We start from the raw sequence: 9,715 nt of genomic DNA on the forward strand, positions 1-9,715 counted from the left end.
TAAAATTTTAAGAGTAACTAATGAAATCTAGAAATAGATTCCACAGCTTATAACTCAGTTAAAAAAATCAACATAATGTATATTATGTTTAGGGTCCTTAAAGATGTGCCATTAAAAATCAGGCATGAACATAGAGAAAGTGTGGTACAATTAGGGAAAGGCATGTTGGTCTCTTATAACCTTTTCAATTAAGGGACTTCCAAAGATTGGAAAATTATCTGTCTCAAAAGCACCTTGAACTATCAGAAAAATTCACTTTGTGATTAAAAATCATTAATAATTACATGTAGATTTTTAACTGAGTGAAGATAGAAACAGTCTTCCAATAATTCATACAAACTGTGTCTTCCTCTAAGATTTTTAAAAATAAGGATTTGGATATAGAATGGGTAGCTGGAGACAAGAAAATCTTTGATTTCAGAAACTGCTATATTTTTTTTCTTGTTGTTGGTTACTCGATAAGTAACCTTGTGACCCCATGGACTGTGTAGCTCACCAGGCTTCTCTGTCCATGGAGTTTTCCAGACAAGAATACTGGAGTGGGTTGCCATTTCCTCCTCCGGGGACCCTTCATGAACCAGGAATCAAACTAATGTCTATTGCATCTCCTGCACTGGCAGGTGGATTATTTACCACTGTGCCACCTGGGAACACAGCGATTTCATTGACTCATATGAAAATAATATTTTGTCCTCCCTATTGCCTCAGTTCAGTTCAGTTCAGTTCAGTCGCTCAGTCGTGTCCGACTCTTTGCGACCCCATGAATTGCAGCACACCAGGCCTCCCTGTCCATCACCAACTCCCGGAGTTCACTCAGACTCACGTCCATCGAGTCACTGATTCCATCCAGCCATCTCATCCTCTGTTGTCCCCTTCTCCTGCCCCCAATCCCTCCCAGCATCAGAGTCTTTTCCAATGAGTCAACTCTTCGCATGAGGTGGCCAAAGTACTGGAGTTTCAGCTTTAGCATCATTTCTTCCAAAGAAATCCCAGGGCTGATCTCCTTCAGAATGGACTGGTTGATCTCCTTGAAGTCCTTGAAGACTCTCAAGAGTCTTCTCCAACACCACAGTTCAAAAGCATCAATTCTTCGGCGCTTAGCTTTCTTCACGGTCCAACTCTCACATCCATACATGACCACTGGAAAAACCATAGCCTATAGCCTCAGTCCCCTCTCTTATAATAATTTGGTGGGACGTTTTTTTGCCTCTAGTCTATTTTCCAAGTTTTCATGGTCTGCTTGTAAAAGTGTTTTTGGTTCTTTGCCCTACTTTAAGTTTCTCATGTCAGGCTTATTACACCTGAATATTGCTCAGCTATTTGATGGCATAGTTTTAAATCCTGAATAAAAAGATCTTCAATAATTAAAAAATTAAATTAAAAGAAGTAAAGTTCTTAAAAAAAAAAAAAAGCAGTCCATAAGTAAAAGTAAAGAGGAAAAGTGGATTGTTGAATATCCTATGTCCAAAATGTCCAAAAGTTTAATCCAATGTGTAGTGAATGTCTACTTAATAAAAGTCATCTGCCTAATAATGTTTGGTTTCAAAATGTACACTTGAGAGTTCTTAGGATCACTTGGGCCAGTATCTACTTAATCAAGCCCCAACAAGACCAGGAATAGGATGAGAGAAGAGCCAGGAACAGAAAGCAAATCTGACTCATGGGAAGATCATGCTATCAACAGCCTCTTTCCCTCTCCTTGCCCAATATCACCCCCTCTACCTTTCAGACTCTTTGCCGACTCCTGCTACTGTCATTCACTATTACACCCAAAGTGTCACACCTTGCTTTTTTTTTTGTCTCTTCATTTCACTTTCCACCCCACCTAGATCCCTACATGCAAACTTGGCTTCCTCCTTCTGTCCCAGGGATCTTAAACAAATTCCAGAAGCTCTTTTCTCAGTGCTCTATCTACAAGCCAGCAGCAAGTCTTCAAGACCACAAAGCAGTTTTCTCATCTTTGTCTCTTTGGCAAAGTCATCAACTACATGCAAACATGTACATGTGGGTATACGCATGAGTGTACATGCTAACACACACATACACATAAACACACACACCTACACCTTGCATACCCATGTAATAAAAGCTGATAATGAAACATGTCTCTAGTATCAGATGTCTAAAAATCTTAAATGACCATTTTCTCATGGCACAGCGTTGTGCTCATTATTATTCATATTAACGATCCTAAGATATTGCAAAATATTAATGTCTCTTATGATATATAGCAAAGATTAATCATTTCTGGATAGTTTTCATGATGAACCAATTTGAATGAGGTCAAAGTCTGCAACTCCTGCCTGAAGGATGCTTTCTTGGCTAACTCCATCAAAGCCATCTCTTTGAGACCAAATGTCCATTGGTCCCTGAGGCCTGAGGTTTCTTTTCTCAATGAAATTTAAATGGGGTCTCTAACACACACTTGGAGAGGCAATGGCACCCCACTCCAGTACTCTTGCCTGGAAAATCCCATGGATGGAGGAGCCTGGTAGGCTGCAGTCCATGGGGTCGCCATGAGTCAGACACAACTGAGCAACTTCACTTTCACTTTTCACTTTCAATCATTGGAGAAGGAAATGGCAATCCACTCCAGTGTTCTTGCCTGGAGAATCCCACGGACAGGGGAGCCTGGTGGGCTGCCGTCTATGGGGTTGCACAGAGTTGGACACAACTGAAGCAACTTAGCAGTAGCAGCAGCAACCCATACCTAAAATGGGGTTTACAGGAAAAAAAAAGAAACACCCTTATAAAATTAATTTCTCTTATCTATCTGTGCATCTGTTTTCTATACATCATCTATGATTTATGCTATGTAAAGGTTTAGAACTGCTTGGCGCATACTAAGTGCCATGTAAGCATACACATTCATTTTAACACAGAATGTCACAGGCAAGACTTACAGTGCCCTCTGAATAACATGGCTTTTGACTCCTGGACAAAATCCATAATATGGATTTCTCCTCCTGCTGTCTTCCCCTGTGTCATGTAGCATCGTCTCCTTTTTCTCCTTCCATGTATTTGATCGCCACTAATCTTGTCTTCTGTATTCATGCTGAAATGCTAACTGGACAATCAAAAAGCACATAGTACTCTAGACAAATACTCAAAATTCAATCAATAGAACATTAAGGTTTTATTAACCTTAATTATAAGAATTTATTCAATGATTTTCCCTGTTATCCGTGTAATGTGAATTTCTGCACCTAGAATGAACTCATTTGACACTCTGCAATAACCCTCTCCTAACTTCTCATGAAGCTTCCTCAGGACACTCTTGCAAGCCTGTAATGAGCCCTATCTGATGGTGGAAAACATTATTTAAAGACCTTGGCAGGTTTAGAAAGGAAAGAAGAGCTTCCTGGAAAAAATGCTTTTTCTCTTACTCCCCAGTTCTGCAACTCAAAGATATAGTTTGCTATCAGCAAGAGGGGAGAGAGAGAATGTTATTTTAATTGCTACCTATGTGCTATAAATTGAACAACTTTAAAGTATTTTGTTGATTTATCTTTGCATCTCTATATAATAACAGATTCACAATAAATGTTTATTTTATGGATGAATGAAAGTCAGTAAAGCAGATTTCATTTATCAGTAGATCTAATCTCATATCATTCTAACATAAATGGAAATTTATTACTCACACCATAATTATTTGGTACTACTTCATGAAGAAAGAAACAAACATTACAAGGTATTCACCACCTAAAACAAATATGTATATTGATGTGTCCCTGACAAGATCAGTTATGAAACTGAATGGTTCAGAGAGAAGAATCACATCAAACTCCTTCCAGCATGACTTGATCCTACTGCTAAAATCATTTCATTCACACCTAAATCGGAGAGCATTTCCTTCTTAGCAGGTGTTACACTTTCCAGGATAAATCAAGACCTCACCTTGTGGCATTTCACAAAGTTAACTCCTTAAATAGAGGCTAGCCAAAATAAGATACTTCCTTTCCTTTTTTAATTAAACCAACAGACAAAATCTGACTCTTAAAATTAGCAAATAAAAATCACAACATATTTTTTTGGAAAGAAAATGCTATAGAATGTGCAGTAAAAGCTTTCGTAAAGCATAATCTAGCCACAAAAGTTGAAATGGAAGCTTTCAAGGAAAGTAAGGAAGTCAGTCTAATTTTAGTTCTGCCATCGTTTTATTCTAATACAAGTTTCTTCTTATTTCTTCAAATGTAAAAAGAAGGCTGAGCAGATTAAGGTTCAAAAACAAATAAGCAATGACTTCTAAAACAAGTGGTGAAGTCTGGGTTTTTTCCTAGAAATCAGAGCTCAGAAACCTTTCAGTCAGAGGTCTCAGACCAACAGCCTCAGGCTGAATCTGGTGCAGTGCCACAGACAAGCATGCATATCTGAAATACTGACATTTAAAAATCATGAATGTTGTGTAAAAATCTAGGTTTCTAATTCCTCCAAAAACCTGGGTTCTGGGATCCTCTGATTTAAGAGGTTCCCCTCTATGGGTAGGAGGTGGGAGCTGAAAAAGCCACAATGATCCCAGGGATCCTCATGTGCATACCGTCCCTTGGAGCTGCTTGGAAGTAAGTAGGCTGAATCCAACTGGCTTTCTTGCCAATTCAGAGATCTGAAGCAGACTGAAATCTAGATGCAAAGAATGTAATTCTGCCATTTTGAACTTTAGCTTGTTTATCCATTTTACAATTGGTAAAAGCACATGACAATCAAATCTCTAATGCCAAAAGTCGTTCTTACCATTTTAATCTGTGTTAGTATTTGAATAATATTCAGATTGAAACTGGGTTATAGTTTGTTAGAGTGTGGTCTGCTAGTAAACCTCAACAGTTTCTAAGTTCTTTGAGAAGAGGGAACTCTTGTCAGGCACTCTCATGCCATCATCTTACCCCATCACAGCCCTGCAGGTTGATGAGTAAGGTGGGCTGAGTCTCTGAAGGCAAGAGTTGAAACTCGATTATCCTTCAGTAAAAAAAAACAAGTTAAAAAGAAGTCAAAACTGGAGTACACAGTGGTTACCTTTGCTTTCATATTTAAGTAAATGACATGTCAGGGCATTGTTTAAGAGCATACAAAGGAAGCTCAAAGCACTGAGGTCAGTTCCTAAATTATTCCAGTTAACATTGCTATTTCACAAAACAGGTTTCAGAGTCCAATTTACCCCTAACTGCCAGTAACTGCCTCCATTCATTTCACAGACTACATTACATCAACCATCAATTTAGGATGGAAATATTTAAATAGTAAGGAATGAAATATTTCTTTACCATAATTGATTTTCCTTATGCTTTAAGAGGTTAAATCACCAATACTTTTCATTTAGGAAAAAAAAATCCAACTTTCAGTCAATGTGTTTTAAGAACCAAAACCATTTAAATGTAAAACTGAAATTGCTTTAAAGTAATTTATGAAAACAGAAACAAAAATCATGAAGTATTCAGAATCTGAAACAAATTCATTTTGTAAAGCAAAATGTACAGAATCAAATATTTTTCCATAGCAATAAAATATAATTTTCCTTAGGGAGTTTGGAAAATTTCCTTCAAACTTCTGATTGATAAGCTTTACAAAAGACCACTTTTTGAAGTAGTAAATCGCCTCCTGACATCATCTCCACAAGGCTTCAGTGTTTAATACCAAGCTGCTGGGATATGAATACAAAGACATCAATTATCCCAAAATAGACTGGGGCAGAGTCCAGTTCACTTATTAGTTCTTTAAGCTATGTCCACAGGGGACAGGGAGAAATAGTGATTTGGCAATCAGCTGGTTAATTTGATCACTGCAGACAACTGCACTGTATAATTTAGGTCAGAAACATACTCCGACCTGGTGTTTCTAATTTGGAACATTCATCAATTAATCAAATAATTGCCAATCCTCAATTTCACTATACTCTGGTAAACAGGGTCTTAGTATCAATGATCAAGTTTTCACTTACAATCATAAACAAAATGTGACATTACATTATCTGGTCATTTGTACCTTTTAGCTGGTGTTCCCTTTGCTACATGGCCCTTCCGAACCCCCTCATCCTCCCCTAAGATGTCAGTCATCTTCCCCAAGATGATCTTGCCTCCTGGCATATGAAGAAGATGGAGGCTATCAGATCCCACTCTCTCAGTACATACATAAACACTCCTTGTAGCTGCACCCTCCTTAACTCCTGTCCCAACAGGACAGTTTTCTCTCTTCCTTTACAGAACTACCTCCTAGCACCTTCTCCAGATCTCACCAACACTGCATCTCAGGGACCTTTTTCCATCTTGTCTTCAACATTTCATATTGGTTCAGCCAACTCATATAAACAAATGAACCCTCTCTCAAGTGAACTAGTAGGTGCTTTCTGAAAAGCAACTTGGCAAAAGGTATGTAAGTGCCTTAAAAAGGTTCAGATCTTTTACCGGATACATTCCTCCTCTAGGAAGCAGTTCCAGGAAAATAGTACAAAATAAATATGGACCAAGCTTAGTTTCAAAAATATGTCTAGAAGCACTGTTATGGGGAAAAGAGGAAAAGAAAAACTGAATATTTAACATCAGCCATTGAGAGTAACAATTCTGAAGAGTTTTTAATGTTGGAGGAGTTATCAAGTGAGCAAGTTATACAAATGGAATTGAAAGCTAGTCTGAAGATCTAGCAGGTGAGTGCAGTACCTGTTACCGTAGGAGAAAGTCAAGTCCCTCTGCAGATGACACTGTTCAAATATGAGGAGATGATAAATGTCTGTCTGCTTCACTGCTCCATCCTTCAGCAACTAACACAGTACACGTGGCAGACAACTAATAAATATTTGTTGAATGAATGAATGAGAAGTTTTATCTCTGTCTAATTAAATTACTCCATATGGAGAAACACCCAGGGAGCAGTGAGGGAGGAAGGGGTCTAGCCAATTAGATCAGCCAAATCAACCCTGGTGATTAATGCGGGGACAGATGCTGGAGCCAATTCTCTGTATGTGCAAAAACAGAGCCTATAATGACTCATTTGGTCTCGTCTCAACTCAGTTAAAATACATGGAGAAGACTGGAAGGGAATAATAAAAAATGGTAGCAGTGTTTGAAATAGAGTGGTGGGATTATGAATGACCTTCTTTGCTTTTTAATACCTCCTGTACTGTCTTAATATTCTGCAGAAACCATGTACTCTACCTTTCATTGGAAAAAAATTAAAAATAAAACCCTGTATTGAGGGCCTGGAATGGGAGGTGTTGGGAGCCTTCGTGAACAGGTTAATAGGTGACCAGAAGGATAAAAGAGAAGACTGTGGGGCCAGAGCATGCCTTTGAGAAGTGCTGGTGAGAGGGGCAGTGGGACAAGAGAAAGAGATTTGAAGTTAAAAGAGGGTGTCCGATGATGGCTCTGGTCTCCTAAGCACTGTCCCTACCCCTTCTCACCCTATCCTCAATCTGAACTTCATTCTGTTGCTACAGCAACCCCAGGATCCCCACCATCAAGCAAGCTCCACCCCCTGGGCACACAGGTCCCTGGACCACAGTCTTGCTCACAGCACCCACCATGTTTCCCCACTCACTGCAGGAAGCTGCACAATTCATGCCAGTGTCAAATGAGTGGTCACTTCCAGTATCCCTTTTCTTTCTTCTAGACTCTGGCCCAGGCTTCCCAGGTGGCGGTAGCGGTAAAAAGTCTGCCTGCCAATGCAGAAGATGCAAGAGACGCTGGTTTGATCCCTGGGCTGGAAAGATCCCCTGGAGTAGGAAATGGCAACCCCCTCCAGTATTCTTGCCTGGAGAATCTCATGAACAGAGGAACCCTGTGGGCTACAGACCATGGGGTCGCAAAGAGTCAGACATGATTGAGAGACTTTCATTGTATATCAAAAAACTCAGGGAAATCATCAATTAATAAAATATCACATCATGTAGAAGGAGGAATAACAAAGTGTTGACTAAAAGAAAACCATGAATGTCATTCACTTTTTGCACTCAATCCTTCTTCTTATGGATCATTTTTCTAACATTATGACATAAAATCAGCTAGAAGCTTTATTATAACCTGAAAGGTTTTTTTGGTCACACAGAAGTACCCAGGTTTTCCATTGCTTGAGAGGGACTTGAGTTCTCTTAGCTGTTTCACTGGTTGAGTTAAATGTTGGGAGTATATTCTTCCCATAAACCTTTGACCCTTTAAGCTCATCTGGACATGGACATATGTTGCTTACCTGCCTGGAGCCTGGGGTATTTGTGCTTGGTTTCCTGGTGCTTCAGCCCCTGCCCCCCACAACTACCTCTTGGCCATTGGCTCTGACTCACCTCTGGACCATCATGGGGAGGTCCCCAGCATAGTCATAGCACCCTCAGAACCCAACCACAAGATTCAAATGCTGCTAAAATATTTTAAGGCAGAGCTCTGAAGGGTGGCTGGTTTGTGAACAATCAGGAACTCTTGTCCAGGATAATAAACTCAGTATTTAGAACATAAAATTAATGAGACCAAGATTACAAATTTTCTCCTAAACAAATCAGTCTGCTTTGACCTTGCCTAAAGCGCTAAAAACTTTTTAAGTTTATCTATACTCTCTCTTTGACTGTAATCTGAAGTAAATTTGTGTCGAGAGATATAAAATGTCTGTCTAGACATTCGCCCCTCCTACCATCTTGCCAGAGCTTCTCTTTTGCCCTTGGATGTGGGGTATCTCCTCACAGCTGCTTCAATGCTTACCATCTTACTGGGATTTCTCTGACCTTGGACATGGGATATCTCTTCACGGCTGCTCCAGCAAAGTGTAGACTGAAGACCACAATCACAGAAAACTAACCAACCTAATCACATGGACCACAGCCTTGTCTAACTCAATGAAACTATGAGCCATGCCGTGTAGGGCCACCCAAGATGGACGGGTCATGGTGGAGAGTTCTGACAAAATGTGGTCCATTGGAGAAGGGAATGCCAAATCACTTCAGTATCCTTGCCTTGAGACCTCCATGAACAGTATGAAAAGGCAAAAGACAGGACACTGAAAGATGAACTCCCCAGGTCGGTTCAGCTCAGTTCAGTTCAGACGCTCAGTTGTGTCCGACTCTTTGCCACCCCATGAACCGCAGCACACCAGGCCTCCCTGTCCATCACCAACTCCTGGAGTTCACCCAAACCCATGTCCATTGAGTCAGTGATGCCATCCAACCATCTCATCCTCTGTCATCCCCTTCTCCTGCCCTCAATCTTTCCCAGCATCATGGTATTTTCAAATGAGTCAGCTCTTCCCATCAGGTAGCCAAAATATTTGAGTTTCAGCTTCAACATCAGTCCTTCCAATGAACACCCAGGACTGATTTCCTTTAGGATGAACTGGCTAGATCTCCTTGTAGTCCAAGAGACTCTCAAGAGTCTTCTCCAACACCACACTTTAAAACCATCAATTCTTCGGTGCTTAGCTTTCTTTATAGTCCAACTCACATATCCGTACATGACTACTGGAAAAACCATACCTTGACTAGTTGGACCTTTGTTGACAAAGTAATGTCTCTGCTTTTTAATATGCTATCTAGGTTGGTCATAACTTTCCTTCCAAGGAGTAAGTGTCTTTTAATTTCATGGCTGCAATCACCATCTGCAGTGATTTCGGAGCCCAGAAAAATAAAGTCAGCCACTATTTCCACTGTTTCCCCATCTATTTGCCATGAAGTGGTGGGACCAGATGCCATGATCTTTGTTTTCTGAATGTTGAGCTTTAAGCCAACTTTTTCACTCTCCTCTTTCAC

Source organism: Bubalus kerabau, chromosome 2 (genome assembly GCF_029407905.1).
Source record: "Bubalus kerabau isolate K-KA32 ecotype Philippines breed swamp buffalo chromosome 2, PCC_UOA_SB_1v2, whole genome shotgun sequence".
In the NCBI taxonomy this organism is placed as follows: Eukaryota; Metazoa; Chordata; class Mammalia; order Artiodactyla; family Bovidae; genus Bubalus; species Bubalus kerabau.